This window comes from Ambystoma mexicanum, chromosome 1p (assembly GCF_040938575.1).
Source record: "Ambystoma mexicanum isolate Mex_15411 chromosome 1p, UKY_AmexF1_1, whole genome shotgun sequence".
NCBI lineage: Eukaryota > Metazoa > Chordata > Amphibia > Caudata > Ambystomatidae > Ambystoma > Ambystoma mexicanum.
The window spans coordinates 417,788,482-417,808,751 of record NC_090921.1 but is presented as its reverse complement, the minus strand read 5'-3'; positions in this window follow the sequence as shown (position 1 = coordinate 417,808,751).

Here is a 20,270-nt window from a genome sequence, read left to right as displayed (position 1 = left end):
CTAAGAAAACAGTGCGGCTTGCTATGCTTAGTAGAAGAATAGAGCGGCAAGTGCCACCTATACATATCTACCTCAACGAAGCACACTATATAACTGAGAGTCCACTTTACACAAAAGCAGAATTAACTCAGGTTACTAGGGGTCAAACAGGACAGGATTCGTATTCCAGCTAAAACGAGAAGAGACGGCTGAATCGAAACTCAGCAAGAGCAGCTCGTGCCTGGGAAGTCGAGGTCAGACCAAGAGAAGGAGTGGACAGTAGCTTTGCATAACCGAAACTTAAGCAAAGAATAGCCTTTCGCAGGAAGGCCGAAATAAGGAGGTCCAGGCAGGTGGCAAGCCAAATAAGAATTAAATGCGCAAATAGAAGGAAAACTAAGCAGATTCACAGTGTGCTACCACCTCACCAGCCGAGAGAGAAAAGGCACAGTTTCACACCTTTGCCTGGCTGTCCCCCAACCAGAAGATACCATAACTTTTTCTGACAAGAAGCTACAGTTTCGAGGCTGACCACAGCCACATAATTGACACATAGCCACTAAAGTACTGATTTATGGAAGGGAGGCCGGGTGAATCTTGGGGCATCATGCACCTGGTTGAACATTCTACGTGCTGCTAATTAAGGTGGAGATTTATGCATGTGGTTGAAGCCAACCCAATCACAATGGACCAAATAATCTAGGGTCCTATAGATAGTAGAACCAATGGGACGTCGTACTTTTTGTGACGTCCACCGTAGTCATTTTGAAGGAAGGGCTTAAACGCCCACCTAATAGCGTTTATCCAATCCCTGCACTCCGTTACCATATACAGATATAGCACCTATATTTAAGTTACCTTTTCCAACCAATAGAATTGCATGTTAACTTTTGAGTGTCACACATCAATGATGACGAGTTTTGGGTATAAATGTTACTGTTTGTATGAAGTTATTGGGAGTTGAAGCGAGACGGGCTATCGCATCACTGTTGATTTCCTTGTTTGCCTGTTTTTTGTACTTGTCATTAAACAGACTCCCCTTTGCCAAACCATTGAGTTGTCCTTATTGATTGGTGTTGGAGTAATATACCTGCACCCCCATTCACCTCAAGGTGCAGCTATCTCGTCTTAAAGTACTGCAGATCAAACTCTGACTCTATGGGCCGGTCAGGGGTCTCTCTAGTACATATGTATGTATGTGTATGTAGGTGTTTGTTTCTATGAATCTGTGCATGCAAGGAGTTGTATGTGTGATGTTTGAAATTATTTGTGTGTGTGTCAGGACCCTAAATTTAGGGGTGGGTGCTGCTGGGGGAATGTCATTCTTGTTTGCTTTACTAAAATGGTAAGTGAAGTGTTATTACTGGCTCGACTGACCTACATTTAAGGCAGGCCTGTCTATCCACATAATAAGACTTATGTTTGCTTTACCCTTCATGCACAGTTACTGTGCTTTAAGGGTAAAGGCCAGTCTAGCTACACAATAACACTTATGTTTCCTTTACCCTTGATCCAGGGTTACTGCCCATCAAGGGCAAAGCAAACATAATAAATGTTATTACCTGGCTAGACTTGCCTATATTGTATATAGGCCAGTCTTGCCATGTAGTAACACTTCAGTTTTTTTTACCCTTGATCCAGACTTACTATATATCAAGAGTAAAGGAAACATGACAATTGTTGTCACTGGCCTATATTCAATGTAGGCCAGTCTAGCCATGTAATAACACTTATCATGTTTGTTTTACCCACGATGCACCGTTACTGTGGATTAAGGGTAAAGGAAACATAAGTGTTATTACATGGCTAGACTGGCTTCATTAACTGCAGGCCCATCTAGTCATGTACAAACACTTATCATGTTTTCCTTACCCTTAATGCATAGTAACTGTGTAAAAAGGGTAAAGCAAACTTAAGTGTTATGTGAATAATGTCCTCCTGTTTTCTGGTTACCCAGTCCTGGATGTCTGACCATTTCCTCATTTTTAATTCCTCCAATACTGAGATCCCCTTCTTTCCTGCTTCAATCATCCCCCCTCCTTTGCCCCCTGCTGCAATCTCCTTTTCTCCCTCTTTGCTTTCCATCTCTCCCTCTGTCCGGATTGTAGGCATCTACATTGATTCCTCCCTCTTTTTCTCCACTCACATCACATCTCTCCCTCTCTCCTGCAGGGTCCATGGCCCTCATTACGACCCTGGCGGAAATCGTGGTGCAATATGCACCATGGAGCACGGCGGAAAGCTGCCAATAGCGCCATGGGGGTTGGCGGATTTACCGCCCCATGCCGACCTTGGCGGGGCGGTAAATCCCCATTCCCCATTTTACCCTTCCCCATTCCCATTTTTGCCCCATAGGGTATAATGGGAGTGGGGAAGGCGTTAATTACGCCACCGTAAAATACGGTGGCGTAATTAACATCAAGGTCCCGTAGCGCCATGGATTTCTCCGCCCGGAAAAACCAGGCGGAAAACGGCTCCATGGCGCTACGGGAACTCGTAGTAGGGCGGAAGGGTCCGCCGCGAATACCGCTGGCGTAAACCTACTCCGCCAGGGTCGTAATGAGGCCCCATCTGTTTAAAATCTGCAAAGACCAGCCTTTTTTTCACTTTCCATGCCTCTAAGATGTTAATCTCCTCCCTTATTTCCTCTCATCTTCTCTATTGCTCCTCTTTCCTCTTTGGTCTTCCTATCTCTTGCTTAAGCATCTTAATATTTACCTATAACTGTTTGGTCCGCCTTCTTTTCTCTCTTTCCCTGTGAAATTCCATCTCTCGAGATCTGATTTCACTTCAATGGCTACCTTTTCACTCTCAGCTCAAGTTACATTTCCTATGTCTTCTCTTTAAGGCTATCCATAATCTTGCCCCCCTTATATTTTTTACTTGCTTTCAGTTTATTCCCCTGCTTCATCTCTCTGTTCTCAATCCCAATTCTTTTTGTCTGTCCCCTGTCCTCCCTGTGCCCAATCTTGCTTTCAATCCTTCTGTCTCTTGGCCCTTCCCCACTAGCATGCACTCCCTCTTCCTCTCTATTATCTTTCCCCTTACTCTCTCTTCTGTTCTAGCCTTAAGACCCATCTGTTTTCCCTGTAATGTTTGGTTTCTGTGCCATTTTATTAATTAAATTGTACGGCCTATGATATTATTGTTAAGCGCTTTGGCGTAAAGCACTCTATTAATTGAAATAAAATAGAAATTACAAGTACTGTGCATCAAGAGTCAAGCAAACATGATAAATGTTATTACCAGGCTAGACTGTCCTACCTTGAAATCAAGGCAGTGTAGCCAGGTAATGCCTGGCTAGACTGGCCTGCATTGATTTTAGGTCAGTCTATCCATATAATAACACTAATGTTTTCTTTTTCCTTGATGCCGAGTAAAACAAATGCCATGCTACATTAAGAAAGTATATGCAGACTTCAACTTCTACATTACCTACAGCAGTATTGCCAGTTCGCATTTACTTTCTTAATGTGGCATGAGATTTATTACACAGCATAACTGGTAACGCAAACCTAACTATTATTGCGTGGATAGCTAGGCCTATGGTGTCATTGTGAATTTACCTTCCTACATAGCATGGCATGGCATTTGTTACTTTTTGCTTGACATCAAGGGTAAAGCAAGAATGATGAGTGGGATTACGTGGCTAAACTGGCTTAAATTGGTGGCTACCGTTCAGCCATAAATTCTTTGTGTGTCATGGCATTTTTGTACTTTGCATCAAGTGTAAAAGCAAGCATAAGTGTGATTGCTTGGTACACTGGCCTATCATGGTATAGCCAGTCTGGCTACACTGTCTTTTTATGGCATCGTATTTTCTTACTGGCTGCGAGCCTCACATGGCAACACTGGTATATATTGGTGCAGCATGCAAGAGCATGTATAGGCACAGTCAGCATGAAAAAGTTGTATATACTGGCATGTGTTAAGGGTGAAGGCATAATGAAAATGTGTTGGAAAATGGTTCTATGCACTGTTGATACTTGCATCTATTGGGTTTTTTCATGTGCTACCATACAACATTGATAGCAAACTATGTTGCTTTTTACCCAGTTCTTCACAGAAAGTGCCCTAAAATGCACCATTTTAACCCATTATTTAAAAACATTTCTTGGAGGGAGAATCCCCACCCCAAACACACCATGTTTGGTTCGGGCTCCTTCGCTGTGCTCTGTTACTCACGCGTATTAGACACATGCATTTCCGCGCCTCTAGTTAAAAAATTCACCAGCTGCCACTGGTGGAGAGTTGTAAGCAGGAAGGCAGATAACTTGGCCCTTAGCAGAATTTAGCATCCGGCCCTGAATTGCAATCCAGTGACTAAAGGAGGAAAGACATGTGAGATGCGTGAGGAGAGTTGAAGGATAAAAGTGGGGAAGGAAAAAACATTCGGCGTTATTACGAGTCTGGCGGTAGCCGTGCCGGAAAAACCATCAGGCTGCCACCAGACTCGTAGTGAATTACCGCCTGCGTGATTGCCAGAATCACCAGGGCATTACAACCCTGGTGACCCGTAATTCCAGAGGCGGAATTCCGTTAATCCCCATTTCCATTGAGTCCCCATGGGGATGGGGACCATGGAAACACCGGCACCGTAAATAACGGTGCCGGTGTTTCCATTTCCGTCAGCAGGCGGGTGGCGTTACTCGCGCCAGGTTAGACCTGGCAGGATGACACCACCCGCCTGCAGAACTCTTAATCTGCCAGTCTGGAAACAACGTTGGCGGCGGGTTTACTGCTACCATTGTTTCCAGACCGACAGGGTCATAATGAGGCCCATGGTATCTATATTCGGCAAAGAAGTGATAGGAGAATCCAAAGGAGAAGGTTATCTTAGAAAGATAGCAGGTGTAGAGTGTGAAGAGTAGAAGCCTAATGTCAGAATCTTGAGGGACTCCAGCTGTAATATGGGTAGGGTCTAAAGGATTTGGGTTCCAGGAAATAGAGAAAGATCAGTCACAGAGCTATGAGGCGATTCAAGCAAGTACAGTGTCATGGACGACAAGGTGCAACAGGGTTAGGCTGAGAAAGGGATGATCAGTGGTGTTGAAGGCTGCTAAGAGGTCAAGTATGAAAAGAAGTGAGCACAGTTTAAAGTGGTGGACTGAAGTGAGGATGTTAAAGACATGTGTCAGTGGCTTTTTGGAAGAGGGTCAGCACTGGAATCCCGATTGCATGGTCTGATAGATTATTAGCCTCAATGTAGCTAGTGATCTGGTTAAAGGCCATCCATTTAAGGGTGTGAAAGTTGTGCGTTAGGAGGGCCGGTAGTTAGTCGGGCTAATCGGTGCAGCAGTTCTTTCAGGAAGGAAAAGAGAGACAACATTTTACAGCAGGCAAGTAAAGTTAACATTGTAAGAGACAGGTTTTAGAAGGTATAGACTCTGAGAGGTATAAAGGTGCTAAGGCCTTTGTGATTCCTGTGTGGGCGCACAGGACTTCCGGACGATGGGCCTGAGTTCTCCTGATGAGGTGAAGAGGACGTAAGTGAAGACTCTGTTGAGGGTCATGCTGGATCATTGAAAGAGGTTAGAGGTAGTTTGAAGGATGGTTAATCACAGGAAAATCTGAACACTTTCCAGTCGCCGTCAATGACGTCTTAAAGCGTTTCCTAGACTTGTGTGGGTTTTTGGACACCATTGCACCGGAAGGATATTGTAAAAGAAACGCGGCACTTTGTGTGCGTTTCCCACACCTACTCAGGAAATGAAACATCGGTCCTGACGAAAAAAGGCGACAGGAATTTAGAAGATTAACAAGTGCAGTCCTTCTGTGAGATCTTTTGTGACCTGGAGCTTATTAGACGTCCAACGGGATTTCCTGAAAGAACGCGTTTACCAAAATCAACGTAAAAGAAAAAACTCGTATGTAATTCTTAAAAAAAGACTGTTGTTCATGTGCTGGAAATAGTTATTTTTTTAAGAAGGGTCACAGGCTGGAACATTTCAGTGACGTGTGAAATAACCTTGCAAGAGGTCTTCAGACGACAGTGAATACAAAATAAAAATACCAAGTAACCAGGCTCGGACTGGCTTAAAGGGCAATAGGCCCATGGCCGAACCAAAAACGCAAAATGCTTGTGTGGGCCTGTTTTTTGGGTTCAAAGTGGGGCACTTTTTTGGCCAATGTGAGCCAGTTTGATGAGTTACTTCACTATTCGGCTAATAGTTTTGACCAGAGTTGCTGAATAAATATTCTTTAAAATGTTCAATTTGCATCACATTTTATCAAAAACCTCCCTCTTGGTTACTATTCAAACAGCATCACAAAGGAATAAATTCCCATTTGCAACTGTGGGCCGCTTTTTTGTTGGTGCCTGAGACAATTTTATGCCCCGGTCTGACCCTGCAAGTACACAGCTCATACAGCAACAAGGAAGCTCAGTGGTTTGGTGCCTTCTGCAGAGATCTGTGTATAACCAGCAGGTCAGACATTCAAGTTCTCAAAAGATGGGCTGAACCTTTCATTATTCTGCAGTTAACTAAATGGGTACCGTGGACATATATGGAATATTACCACTTCTTATATAAGATCCAAAAGACAGTGGAGTTCATTTTTTAAAGTGGCGTAACATGAATGAAAAGTGTAAAAACCTTGCATATGGCTTTTGTGCCTTTCATTCTTCACACCATGCCACATTTTCATTCATTTGTACGGTGAAAAGGAGGGGTGGAACGCAACTTTTGTTCCCTCCGCCTCCCTTCCGCTGCGCCATGCAAATTTTCATGCCGGCGCAAATACTGGTGATCCCAGTTCATTCCACTTGGCTTTATGCACCAGCATAAAACAGGTGGACCCCGTAGGGATCCATTGTACATACTGGCTGCCATGGCAGGCAGCGTGCACCAGTAAAATGAACTGCTGCCCGCAGCCTTTAATTGTAATTGTGAACTCTGCTTACTGTGTGTGCATGTTAAGCAGCATTTATTCACTTTGCATGGCAGAGGGCAAATGTGCAGGACAAAAGGAGGCGTACACATGTGTAAGCCACCAATGAAAATTTGGCAGCAGGACCTGGCTACGCCTGAGTGCAAGCATACCAGGGCCCGCTGCAAAATTACGTTTTGGAGCAACATAAGCTCCAATTTAGTTTACTGTTTAAGCTTCATAAATGATCGACTGTATTAGTTTAAGCAGAGCAAACAAAAAATATGATAATGTAGCTTTTATTAGAATTTGTTTTGCATTATTTTATGTAAACGTATTTTTGTATATTAAAATTAAATACAGGAGAAGTTTACTTATACCGTTGATACATCATTAATATTAACTTGAACTGTACCGTCTTGGTCCAAGGCCCTCAAGCCAACCTTCTCCTCTTTGATAGACGCATCCCGCACCTCATCAATTTCCTTTCTTCTCCTGCTGTCCCATCTCTTCCCTCCACGGCGTCCTCACCTCCCCCTGTTGTCTCCTCCTTGGCTACCTTGCCCTCTCCTCCTTCTTCTCCTGCTCCCCCTCAGGCTTCTTCCTCACCTCTGCAGGGCGTACCTCTGATTTGTACCCCTCCACTGTCTTTCAAGGATGGCAACCTTCTCCATATTGCCACTCTAAACTCTCGCTCAGCTGTCAAACACTCCTCTGACATATGCCACCTCCTCAAAGAACTTGACCTTGATGTCCTCCGTCTCACTGAGACATGGTTCATGGCTAGCTCTGTCACGAGCTTTGACACTTTCCTCCCAGACAGCTACAAGATCTTGTCAGAACCCAGATCCAATCATTCTGGAGTGGGTGTAGCCCTGATCTTCCCTGAGTGGATTCCTGCCTCTGTCATTCCTAAACAGGCCTACTCCTCTTTTGAATACCTCATCTGCAGGCTCTCTATCTCTCCTGACAATTCCCTTACTGTGGCTACCATCTATTGGCCACCTGGTCAGATCTCCTCCTTCCTCTCTGAGTGGGCGGACCTCTCCTCTTCCCTCCTGGTCTCAACCACTCAACTCCTCCTTCTTGGAGACTTTAATATCCACCTGGATGCTTCATGTCCTTCCTCCGGACTCTTTCGCAACCTCTGCAACTCTCTCTCACTCTCTATCCTCCCCTCTGGCCCGACTCACTCTGCAGGGCACACTCTGGATATACTGATCTCTACAGACCTTCCCCTTTCTATCCCTCTCACCACTCCTCTCTCCTGGAGTGATCACTTTCTCCTTACTCCCAGCTCACTCTCTCCAGCCCTCAGGCCAAGCCAACCCCAGCACTGCCACCTACCTTCTCGGTTATCTGACCCATGAAGCGTTTCCTAGTTGAAGCTTTAGCTGCCACTTTCTCAATCCCCCTCCCCCTTCGGCTGACTCACACCCTGACACAGCCCTTTCTATGCTCCACTCTGCTATATCTGATACTCTTGATGTTCTTGCCCCTGTCATGAGGATCCGCTTGAAGCCCAAAGCCAAGTGCAATTCTTGGTACGACTCAGACCTCGTCACCCCTAAAAGCCAGTGCAGGGTGGCAGAGAGGAAATGGCATGCTTCCTGTACATCCTCTGACAAACTGGGCTGCCAATTGTTCCAAAGGCAATACCGGATCTCTGCCCGCACCAAGAAGAGAGCCCTCATCCAAGCCCACATCTCTGCAGCATCTAACAACTCGGCCAAACTCTTTAAAATCTGCAAAGAGCTGGCCAATGCTGCTGCAGACTCTACCTTGCCTGTCTCCTCCAGGACCTCTGCACAGCCTGGCGTCTCATTTCATCTCTAAAACTCAGGACATTCTGTCCTCTCTCTCTTCCTCTCCTCCTCCCTCTACTCTCCTCTCTTCCTCTGGCTCTTCTGTGGCCACCTCTACTCCCTCCTTCTATGCCTTTGCCCTGTTCTCCGAAGACACGGTTTCTAGACAAGTCTGATCTATGAAAGCCTTGTCGAAACAGGTTCTCCCCTGTTCCTCTAAAACCATTAAGGACCTCATTGACACCCTGGCTCCTGCTTTGGCCGACTTCTGCAACCACTCCTTTACCACTGGAGTCTTCCCTTCCCCCTGAAGCACTCCCTTGTGACACTCTTCTTAAGAAACCCTCAGCCAACTACCGCTCAATCTCCATCACTCCTTTCCTGGGCAAACTCCTGGAAAAGCTGTCCATCTCCCAGCTTAATCTTCATACTGAATTGTTTTGTTGTCTCCATGACCATCAGTCTGGCTTCAGAGCTGCCAGAAGCATGGAAACTGTTCTCCTGAACATCCATGAAGACGTGCTCTCAAACCTGGACTCCAATACCCCCTTTGTCTTCATCTTACTTGATCTCTCTTCTGCCTTTGACACAGTCAACCATACCATCCTGCTCAACCGTCTCCGTGATAACCTGGGTATCACCGATCAGGCCCTGGCTTGGCTGACCTCTTTCCTCTCAGATCTACCCTCCCATGTCCAACTTGGGTCCTTCCTCTCCTCTATCTCTATCTCTACCTGTGGTGTTCACCCGGGGTATAACCTCTCCCCCTGGCAGTTCAACCAATACCTGGTGCTTGTTGCCCACTGCATTGCCGCTCTCTGCCCCACCTTTCAGTGCTATGCGGACGACACAGCTCATTTTCAGACTCCATTCTGCCACCTCTTCTCCTTCTCCCATCTCTGAATGTCTGTCCGCTATCCAGCAGTGGTGTGCCGCCAACAATCTCTGCCATAATGCTAGTAAGACTGAGATTCTCCTCATTGGCACACCTGCTCCCTCCTTTCCTGTCGCTCTCTGGCCAGTCTCTCTTGGCCCTCCTCCTTCTCCGTTAGCACATCACGAGCAGAATCAATTTTATCAATTGTAAATTATTTGGACCTTTCGCATCAGTCCCTACATATAACTAAATGTCCCTATACAGAAACAACACTACACCTTTTGATGGTAAATTCTAGTATGGTGCTTATGCTACGTCTATCCAACTGTGGGGGCAGTGTAAAAAGCTCGCCCTAGCCTGGCTCACTACTTTCCTACTTCTAAAAATTGCGCACTATTGGGCAGTCAACAAACATCTTTAATGGCATTGCTGTCCTTCAGTGTGACTTATCTTAAAAAACACCGTAGGTTGTCCACCTGGTGGTGGAGCTGGTCCCACAGGATTATTAAAATGTGTATGTCCTCTATTCAAGCTCACTTATTCAGTTTAGTGAGACAAGTGTATCAAGCTCACTTCCTACATCTAGTGAGGTATGTCGACCTGTTTCAGCGGGGAAACTAATGTGCCACTTTCTTCAGGACTGTACAATGGGCCTTCTAAGGGCATTGTACTTTGGCATAAAAACGACAGTCATTTAATGTTGCTATCTTCCAATTTCTTTGACTGGCACGGGCGTCTTCTACATTGCTGGGACATCTCATCACTGCGTCCGCTCCCTAGAAGGGAAAATACACAATCAGGGATCTGGGGTGTACATGACTGCTGTATTCTCTAAAGCAATGTCTACAGTGTTTCTTACCGGAATGTATGGCCTTTGGAGTGTAGGCTTGATTCTGGTCTCTTAGTCTCGGTTGGTAAGGGTCTTGAATACCTGTCGGTTCAATGACCATTGGTCAGGGTTTGTCTTGATTATCCTTCTAGCAGCCTACTTATAAAGATTTCTTTTTTAACAAGTTTCAATTGTAGCCACTTACCCTGTTGTGATGTATCAATATGTAGAGGGAATATTGTAGCCTTCTAAGGTTAGCAATCCTACTCGTGCTCTTTAGCGGACTGGACCTGAAATAATGAGGTAATGTAAGCCAATTGTTATGTGCTTGGGATCATGGCCCAGTATAATGTAATATAACATTCAGAGGTGACAGTGCTTAGCTAATCATTTTCACATTTTTCATTCTTACAGTCCCAGGCTGTGTTTCTTGGCCAGAACTAGGTGTGGTGTCAGGATCACTTTTGCATATATAGTGTGCGCGTTATTGTCTTTAATATGAGTAGGCTCTTAAAGAGAAGGGTGCCCTGTACCATTTGCGGGTCTGTTGGTGGTTACACCCTCTCTTGATTATGGAGGGGCCCCAATTCTGACTGTTACCCCATAAATCATTGTTCTTAATTGGTGAACTTGTTGCCTATCAAGTGCCTGTGGACCTGGGCGCTGTTAATGCCCTTGATATCATGTGCAAGAGATCTACTATAGGGGCTCCCCAGCCTCCTTCAGGCCTGGACCATGCATACGATTGGGTTGCCAGTTCCCTCCCGGGTGTTTACATGCCTGCGCTAGGACAAGAAAAGAAAACGCTGCGTGTGTGCTGTGCTGTGGGTCGCGGGACTGCCACGATCGAATACACAGTTGTGTAGGCTAGGCATGTCATCCTAGGGGTTAGGGGCAGGCTCATTTTGCTCATAATTTACCTGGTATTGGCCTCGCGTCTCGATGCACCCTGCTCCTATTCTCGCCAGTGAAGTTTTCAGGCGCCATTTTGCGAGGGTATTCCTTATGTACCCTCCTTTGGGAACTATAGTCCTTTTTTAGTTTCTACATATGCAACGGCACGTATGTATTGCCATGCTGTGTGTTAAGAGGTTTTGTGTTTACAGGGCTGTTATTCATGTGTACCACAATTCCGGCCAATCATTTTATGGCGGATTCGTTTGTCTTTTCTTATTTTTAATACAACAAGTTGCTGTTAAATGAATATATATTCATGCTAATCTTTTAGGTATCCAATATGCCTGCTTCACAGGGAGTTTCGACAGTATGGTCTTGTATATGGGACAGTGTACGTTAGACAGATGAACTTGTGAGGCTAAAAACCTCGGGGTTATCTTCGACTCCACTCTCTCCTTCTCTCCTCACATCCCTGACATCTCTAAGAAGTTACAGTACCATCTGCACCTCATCTGAGGTATTCTTCCTTTCCTCTACTTCCCCCAGAAGCTCGCTGTCACCAGAACTCTGGTTCTCTCTAGGCTGGACTACTGCAACAGCCTCTTTCTAAATATCCCTGCTTCTACTCTCTGCCATCTGCAACTCATACAGAACAGGACTGCGAGACTCGTCCTTGGCCTCAAACCCAGGGATCGTATCTCTCCAGGACTTGCCACTAGCTGGCCGCACTTGTACCTACTGTTTTATTTATTTTATTTATTTTACTGTTGATCCCTTGTATTGCACTCCCCCCAAACCCCCCCCGCACTTTCTCATTACCCCCTCCCCTGCACTTGCACGATCTCAATGTTACCTGGCCTAGTAAGATCATTGCCTCTGTCTTCCCTCTGTCCCCCTTCCCTTGCCTCATCGCACTTTGAAACACACAACGACCTTAACTTCTCCATACCTGGACCCCCAGTTGCATATAAGCTCCTCCCACTGTCTCCCTGACACTGCATTACCCATATCCTAACCATGTCCTGCAAACCACCGAACTCACAGGACATTCCACCTACACCCTTCCTACCCTCACTTCTTAGCTGCCAAACTAGCCTGTTCACCCTGAATCCACCTTCTTCTCACGCCATTGACAACAGGGCACCTAAACTCTCCCTGCTGGAAAATTACATGGAGGCTAACGAGAGGGTGCTGCATCTGGTACTGGCATATCTCCACTCAGAGGGTTAGACCTGGTACTGCTGAGTCTATTGAGAGTGCTGGAGCTGGCATCTTAATTCAGAGGGTTTTAACTGGCACTGCTGATTCGATTGAGAGTGCTGGAACAGGCATCTCCACTAAGATGGTTAGAACTGGTACTTCCGATTTTATTGAAGGTGCTGCAGCTCGAAATTGCATCTATCCTAAGAGAGCCAGAAGTGGTACCTCTGATGCTATTGCAGGTGGTGCAGCTGGAACTGGCATCTCCACTAATAGGGTTAGAACTGGCACAGCTAACTGCATGGCAAGGGCAGGAACTGCAGTTGCTGTCTTGAATGAGTGAGCAGGAGCCGGCACTGCTTAGCCATGGAGGGCATAGGAGCTAATACTGCTGGCTCATCTGGGCTTGTTCTTCTTTTTACCATCCTGCCGCAACGGTGCTCTTGCTACAAATGTATTAATACTTGGTCCTAGATATGCTTACTCTAGATATCACAAACAGCTTTTGATTTAAAACAGACCCCACTTTACATAACATTACAAGCGAATTTAATATTTCAAAATGATACACAACAAACATAATTTTAACATTTTTATTCAATGCCTTTCCTTGTTTGCATTACTCCCAACATGATTCAATGCCTAGTTAATAATGACTTTCTTTGGATGAAACAGGTTGAAATTCATCAACCATTGCCATGTCAAGAGGAACACCTAACAATTCTGGACTTTATTTGTTGGAAGAAGAATCGGGAAGAAGAAGGTTAATTTCTTGTTACTCAGAATCTTCATATCAAACGGGGGCCTCACTCAGAGGTCAAAATGTTCACAATCAACAAAATTAGACATATTTCAGCTATTAAGGTGGTCCCATTCACAGATAATCGATAATAGGTGATCAATAACAAAATGGATTGAGTGCAAGAGAAAACCCAGCTTTATTAATAAGTGCAAGCTGGCCACTAGCTGCATAAGTGCAGCTTTTTTATTAAGTGCAAGAGAAAACCCAGCTTTTCTTATTTTATAGACCTAGGCCTCTTTGCCTTACACACACCCCCACTCGTCTATGAGACCACGCAGATTTGGCGATCGTCTCTTGTCCTGAAGAAGGTTGAACATAATACACAAAGGGAAGTTATTGACCACTTTAAGAACTCAACCGAAACATGTCGACAAACAGTTTTTCTATCCTCTGAATGTTGACAGATGGACACATTGTAAATTAACCGAGTGTGAAACCAAGAAATGCTTTAATTGCCATTGTTATTGTGATATGAACAAAATATCATTTTTTCTATTGTTTGTGAATGTGATGAATGCATGAAGAAGTTGTGAATGAAGTTTGTTTGGAGGGATGTGTTTGTTTCTAAGTTCAAAGAGCCATATTTTATATGAATATATTTGTTAATGTGTAATTTGACATATGGGTTGTTGCAAAATAAATAGTTAACGATTACAAATTGAAAGAGTAATCAGTTGTCATCTCTGGTCTGGATGGTCTAATTTTCATTAGCCTTATCGTTTTGCCTGATAGACCACAGACTCAAAAGCAGGCGCCCCTTATATATATTTTGTCTCCTCCTAAATTCATCATACTAAAGATATTGCATTTCATTCTAATGTATCATTGGCTGGCACTATCAAACATTAGCGACCATAGTGGACAGAATCCTAATTGGTTCATAGTTTGCTCTTTCGATCTTGGGCACATTAATGTGATGCCAGTGCGCATGGTGAGCAAGGGGAAATGAACGGACTGCTATGATTCAGTTTGAAGAAGATACTCCCTTCTTGTTCGCAGGCTTGAGGCCTTATCTGGCAATGTGTTTGTGGCCTTGGCATGCCGTCGGTGTATGAATGTAGCAGGTGCACTATTTAGTTAGGTCTGGAATACAGTATCCCTGTTCCAATCAGAATTCATTTATGTCTATTTATTTGAGTTTTCTTGCTATTCATTAGGAGGTCGTTTGGCATGGTAGCTATGTGCATCTGGAGATCAAGGCTATCTGTACTTTCTCACTGCTACCAAAAGAAACTAATTAACTTCATAGTTTCATGCTGTGTGCTTCGGAAGAATATTATCTGGTGTGGTTTCAATTCCCTGTCAGTTCCCCCTTTCTAACTGACTTTGATGCCTGAGCGTTTGTCTGAAGATTGTGGGGCTTGGGAGTGTGTACAAAGCAATTTTGATGGCATGATTCAGTATTTCAGAATTCTGAAAGTTCTGTCTGAAAGATGGCGGTACTCTAGTTCTTTCTCGGCCACGTTAATGTTCTTCGTATCTCATGCATTGTGTGCCACCATACATTATTCCCTGCCCATGTTTTATGCAACCTATCGCTACCTATGCCCATCTCTATGCTACTTGTGTAACCCTATGTGTGTATTCTGCAACCTTTCCCTAAACTTGTGAGTGCAATCTAATTCTCACCCTACTTGTTTAGCACAATCTGATCTATTCTTTATGGCGGTTGCATTACCTCTAATGTAAAGGCAGGATTATGCTGATAACTTCCAGAAGAACCCAGCTGCAGGCCCAGTGCGGGCCACACCACTCTAGCCATCCCCAAAAGGCTCTGAGCAGGCCTCGAGAACTCTTGGGTTACCCGGCCTGCAACACTGTTGCCGAGAAGCCAGGGGTCAAAGCACACTCTGAGTTACAAGTGCTTGTAGGCCCGCCCTGTTTTCTTGCCTATACAACCTGGCCATTAGTGGCGGTTCGGGACCTAGAGGCCATCCTAGAACATGGTCTTTGCTCCACTCTCTGCTGGGCCCTGAGAGGGCCAGGAGCGTGGTATTTGCTCCACTCTCTCCAGGCCCCCTGAAACAGCCAGCAGCATGTTATTTGATCCACTCTCTACTGACCATTGGGAGAGGCTGGACGGCTCTCTTTTCTCTCCCTCCAGCCATCAGGTCGGTTGGGCCAACATTATACATGCCAATGATATCCCTCCCTCCGGACAGCTTTAGATCATGCGTTCAAGCACTGGTCCTAGTCCACCTGGATGGGGGCAATGCCCTCCTCGAAAGGCCTTCCTTGTACCCGCTAGAAGTGTTGTACCCACGGTAACACACCTCATCAAGGGTCTACGCAGTTAAGACCAAATCACCCTAGCCCCCATCGGCCTTCACTGACCCCACTGCATGCACAAATCACCTTCAAGTCTTGCTGCATCATCTATAAGGTAGTCGATCTCAAGTCACTCAGCTACTCCACGGAGAAACTCAGCATCTCTGGTGGACAGCACACCACCAGAAGCCAGGACACATGCAAATCTGCCGCTGTGAAAAGGAAAGGACTTGAAAACAAACCTTCTCTGCCTACGCCCCAAGACCATGGAACCTCCTCCCGTCAGCATCAGACTTGCACCTGCGCTCCCACAATTCGGAAAATAACTCAAGACACACAAGGAGTCTCTCATCCTCAACACCTAGGCCTCTTGCCCTCAGGTCCGAACCTTCACACTTCGCATTCCCCAAAGCGATCAAAATCAGACTATTCGCCTGAACCCACCACGCTCTCATGACCACCCACCTATGTACTTAACCTAAAATAGTTGTTTGTAACCTGCTATGTAAAGGTACACTACACAAAATGTAACACTGTGCAGCCATTTCGCCCACCATGTAACATGCGCAACTAAGCTCAAATACCTTAATTGTAACTAAGTCGATCTCATGTAACAGCACCACGATGCCTCTGGGCTGTTTTGTGTGCTTTAAAAATGCAAATAAATAAATAAATAAATAAATAAATAAATAAATAGGCCATCACGTTACCCCCGCGCCACCTGCCTCGCTAGATGCTGTCAGCCTCTCTCCTCCCCGCCACCCTGTACAGCTGTACCCCTCCTCTGTGCCTCTCCATATCCTACCCCCTGCTGTATATCTGTTCTGTTGTTACCTCTGAAAAGCACTCCATTATGCATCTGTACTGTTGCATACCTCTGTATAGTGCTGCCTTGTGTATCTGCATTATTGCATTCCTCTGTACAGCGCTCTGTTGCTTCTCGAAACTTGGTCCACGCTCAATAAATACCATGATAACTAATGAATAATAATAATAATAATAATAAACTGGTTGTTTACAGATCACTTCTCATCTTGTACCTTTGTTCGCTTCTAGGAACAGGGCGGGTCAGGGCCAGACCTTGTGCTGATCTTATCTGCATCACCACAGAGCTGTACCTGTTTATGTCAGGACAGCCAGTACAATGTACTTCCTCAAGTAGATAATCGTCCTTACCACGGCACCCACCGCTCTCATAAGGACAGACCGGATTAATGTATGTTAAGTTATCTTGCATTTGTTTTTTTTTTGTTTTTTATCTGTTTACAAGAATTTCAAGGTAATAAAATCTGCAATAGAAGAACTTCAAACAAGCAAGTAAAAAGAAACAAGAACATATAATCAACTGTAAATAATTGTATATATACAAAGAGAGAGAAAAGAAGAGAGGAAAGAAATAGGAGGGGTACTGGAAGTAGGAGAAAAGAAAAGATGACAGGTGGGGAGAGGGAAGGAGGAAAAACTAACATCAAACCTATAACTCATTGAAAACATCCCAAATCTTCCGAGTACTTGTCAATCTTTTTCTTGACCTGAAAGTTCACCTTCTCTTTGCCTGAAAGAATTGACAAATCATGCAACTATGCATCGACAGAGGGCCTAAGGTCACTTTTCCTGAATTTTAAAATCTGTTTCTTGGCCACCAGAAGGGCTGTACATGCCAAAAAGAGTAAGCCAACTAACAGTTTAAGCCCAGTCGCAAACAAGCCCAACACACGTCTCAAGGGACTACGAGGAAGTAAAAGACCCAACACAATATCCATACGTTGGAGGTCGTCGTCCGAAAACGATACGATTTTTGGACACGACCAAAACATATGAAGAATGGTGTCTACCTCCATTCCACAATTCCAACAAGTATCATCCTGACTAAGCTTATAAGCTAACACTGCTTCATCTTCCAAGGGGACCAAAAGATACAATGCAAAATCTGCTGCTTTTGGGTATACCTCAGATGCAGGTCAAGCTTAAACCAAGATGGCCCTGTACATATGCAACCCATTCACCATCAGAGAGCGCAAATCCCAAATCTGAACACCATATGGCCCTATCATGTTCAGCTGCTGCATTAAATTCCATTGGTGCAAGAAACTTGTACAAGAATGAAGCCAAAAACGGAATGCTCTTGGCCAAGTGCAAAACCATGGGGACACTATGCAGAGAGGCATTCCGGGGTGAAAACAAAATCCCCAAAAGATCACATAGCATACGATAACGGGGGGCCTCAGAGGATCGCAACTTGTATTTGAACCACAAAAATTGAAAGATAAGCATGAAAACAAAACTTACCCCAATTTCCAAATACCTGCCGATTGCCATGAAGGCCAGCAGAGGGTACGATTATCAATCCGTAATGCCAAATTTTTCCACAGAGAAGAATCCAAACTCAATAGATATTTTACATCACAACTCACAACTCCTCTTGTTTAATAAATGGCGGGATCTGATCAATGGCCAGTTTCCTATCCCTACTAAGCAGGCAATCCAGGACAACAGGGCGGACAGTCACACTCTCGATAGTAACCCAATTAGGGCAGTCGGCATAATCACCTCTTAGGTAAGACACAAGGTCAGGTGTGGGGGATGTAAGACATAAGGTCAAGTGTGAGGGATGTAAGACACAAGGTCAGGTGTGGGGGATGCAGGATCATGAAAGATTTTGAGGATCATTTTAATGTTGTTGCCATCAATGTATTGTACATATCACATTATAAAATATTCATGTCACCCTCATCTGGGGCCTACGCCATATCCATTCACAATTGCTTATCAATATAGCTTACAGTGAGCTGCTCATGTATGTTTTATACCATCAAACTCCAACAGACAACGGTGCTCATTGAAAATAAAATGCAAATTGCATGCTGGGGACCGCCAATGTCAGTTCTTACATATTGCTGTGTTTCCTGCATGCAGTTTTTAAATCTTGCTAGTGAATTCCTATGAAATCCCCCTGCTCATTAGCAGGTGCTAATTCGAGGGAGATTCTGTACGAATAGATTTGTTTTATGGTTCGATGAAAGACTCATGCAGGCATAAAACAAGCGCTCACACAAGACGGAGGAGGAAAGCACAGTGAAAGGTTAACTCCGCTCCAGGCCCATTCTCCACCTTGTGTCACACAAAGATAGGCTTCAGCGAAAAATGGAGGCGTACAAGTAATACCCTTTGTTTTTGCACCTCCATTTTTTGCTCGGTAAAAAAATGACAACCTCGATATCTTTTACCTAAAATATGAAGATAGTATTAATAACTGCAGTCTTAATATGTGTGCAATGAGCAGAGGGCAAAATGAAAGCTGAAAAGCAAGGAGTAAAGCCTTTACGCTTTCATGTTGTGCTCCAATTCATTTTCGTGCCCTTGCAATGGTTTGCATCTACGCTTTGCTTTCCTCCTCCGTCTTGGAAGAGCACCATTTCTTACGATTCATGACATTTTCATACAGGCGTAAAACCAATGGATTCCTATGGAATCCGGCTCGGATTTTCACCTGCTAAGGAGCAGGCAGATTCCATAAAAATCCATTACTTAACGTTGCTGGCAAAGCATAATTACCAGGCGACTTTAACTTTTTTGCAAAACTGAGCATATAAGTTACAGGTAAATGCGATTTTTGTTTGTTGTACTCTTCACTATTACATTCCTATCGCAAATCCTTAAAATTGCATATAGTGGACATGCAACCACATAAGTGCTGACCTTGGCACTCATCTGCATGCAATTTACACTTTTAATAAAATGACCACCTTGTTGTTGTAAAACCAGTGTATTAGTGACTTGTATGTCTGCAAGCAACGTTTACAATTAAGCATGTCAGATAGTGTTTATTTTTCATTTTGAACACTGCTTGTCAGGCGGGCATGGTAAATAGTGTTCACAAATTAAAATTAAACGCTGCCTGACCTGCGAGCATGATGTCACAGAATACTTAATTGTAATTGTGAGCCTGGCAAACGGTGCTCACAATCAAAAGTAAACGCTGCCTGAAATGCCAGGCAGCGTTTGCTCACTTTGCACTGTGGAGTGCAAATGTGAAGGGCAAAACACTTGTCCGCTACCTTTTGCCCTTTACATTTGTGCAAATGACCAACACGTGGCTGTAGGCACCCACTTACATATTTGAGGTGTAAATGTAATGGCCGCCGCCTTTTCAAAAAGAGCTCAATTACGCATGCAATATCGCCTAGATGGTCAGTTCACACAACGTGGCTTCCCTCCCATGAAATATACTACGCCACTCTGGAAACGTATTACATTTCAAGAGAAAGGCCATTGCAATGTGATGATCATAACGAAAATAACCGTTCTGAAACATGGAAATGCAAGGAAATGTTTTGGAATGCTACAAACCCTGAAGAAGCGTGGGGGTGTAAGACAGATGTGTGGACCCCTACGGGGAGGTCAGTGCCTTCTCAGGTTCCACGTGTCCTTGCAGACTCGGGGGCAGCCCCTGCACCGCTCTCTTCTTTTGGTGGCGTCCATTCTTTGGACCCATGGAGTAATGTGCGGCAGACTCTCTGCAAGGTGTGCCCGAAGCATTTGAGTTCCAGTTCAATGATTTCTATGTGTCTATGCGAGGGAGATGGATTCTGGATAGATTTCTGCCACTCACACCAGTAAATGATTTAATTAGAGAAACACACACCACGGGCTAATTATCGATCACCATAGCAGATTCTAGTTAAAAAAAAGAATAGTGAAAATGCTGATGGGCCAATACCAACACAACCTGTTCCGTGCCGC